General features: G+C 35.8%; 2 non-coding genes across 2 annotated transcripts; both read right to left on the reverse strand.

Annotated features, from left to right (window-relative positions):
• On the reverse strand, positions 1–131 carry LOC122148889. Its single transcript, XR_006162698.1, has one exon. It is a non-coding gene; the product is annotated as a small nucleolar RNA SNORA9 (small nucleolar RNA).
• Positions 132–427: 296 nt separating this feature from the next.
• LOC122148888 lies at positions 428–559 on the reverse strand. The gene has a single exon (XR_006162697.1). It is a non-coding gene; the product is annotated as a small nucleolar RNA SNORA9 (small nucleolar RNA).
• Positions 560–1,561: the final 1,002 nt, after the last annotated feature.

Consider the following 1,561-nt stretch of genomic DNA (forward strand, 5'->3'; position numbering starts at 1 on the left):
AAATGTTTGAAGATTATATAACCATGCTGGAAGGGCACCACAGCAGGCCTCAAACCACCTCAAAATCAATCTAGCAGACATTTCAGGAAAGGACAGAGTCACAATGACTCAACCTTGCTGGTAGCCTGCAACAACGGCTTTGGTTTTAGAAAGCTTCAATAAAATTGTTTAATAATGTGTTGGGTTGAAAATAGGTATGAATTGTTTGTTTGCCAAACTTACTTCCTTCTTGTAACAGAAACTCATCACAACGATGGCATCAAACTCATGACCAATACATAACATAAAGGTGGCCTGATAAATGCTCTCTGAAGGCTTCAAGGAATTTCCATTTTGCTGTAAAAGAAAGACCATTTCTGTAAGTTTCACAAGCCAAGGATTTCATTGTGCAGCATTTGAGACCTTCCAGCACATGTTTTAAAGCATTAATTGTCTGAGGTTTCTATAACCATACTGCAGAAGGTAAACAGCAGGCCTCAAACCACCTCATGTCCATCTAGCAGACACAACAGGAAAGGACAGAGTCACTTCACACTCAGCCTCGCTGAACGGCCTGCCAGACTACTACATGCTTCATAATCATTTAATCGCCGACCAAAATGGACAAAAACTAAATTAAACCTACACAATCACTTTTGAATACAGATAAAATTACAAAAAGTTTAATTTTACGACCACAGCTCGTATTACACGTGGACCCTTGTGACCACGTGCGCTTTTAAAATTTGTTTAAAACTACTCGGCTTTATTATGATAAAATTTAAAACAAAAAAAAGGCATTATAATACAAATCTAAAAGTTGTTTTTTTTCCCCACTTATAAGCAGACAATAATTTAACTTTGCACTACATAGAAACTTAAAATCTCTCCTTACTGCACTATACGCCTACTGCATAACATTTACCATATCACATTAAGATGAACAATAAATAACCTTTTGTTATATTTACGCACTGAACTTTGAAGCTCACCTCAAAGGAGACACGAGAAAGAAGACACCGCTTGCACAGCAGTCCTCGAGCGAAAGAAAGATCCGGAAATCGCGGCAGGCAGGTCTTTTCTTCTTCTTCTACGTTTTTGATGCCAGGTAGCAATACAGGTTTTGGCGCTTTACTGCCACCAACTGGACAGGAGTTTGAGGCGCAGAAGAATAAAATATTAGTCACGTATTTTGAAATTATGTTATATAAAACTGTTACTCTGAGATAATGCAAAAATTTGCCACATATCATTCTAGACCGTTTTTAAAAAGTTTATCATAGTTTTTTTTTTTTTTACCTTAAGTTCATTGCTCTCATTTTCATACAGCCTACCTGTTATGAGTGTTAACTTCTATATTAATTTGAAATGTATTGCCATTTGGACAGGTACATTACAGCACAAGTACACTGGAATTCTTGTGCGTTTCTCAGAGTCAACTTTTGCAGAAAAGTGAGAAGTAAACATTCTCAAAAAAAAGTGCAAGAAAGAAAGAGAAAAGCAATTATGTTGATTTCATTATTATGATGATTTGATTAGGAACTAGACAACTTTTCTATTTTGTAATAAAATTGCTTAATTT

This window comes from Cyprinus carpio, chromosome A19 (assembly GCF_018340385.1).
Source record: "Cyprinus carpio isolate SPL01 chromosome A19, ASM1834038v1, whole genome shotgun sequence".
NCBI classification, from domain to species: domain Eukaryota; kingdom Metazoa; phylum Chordata; class Actinopteri; order Cypriniformes; family Cyprinidae; genus Cyprinus; species Cyprinus carpio.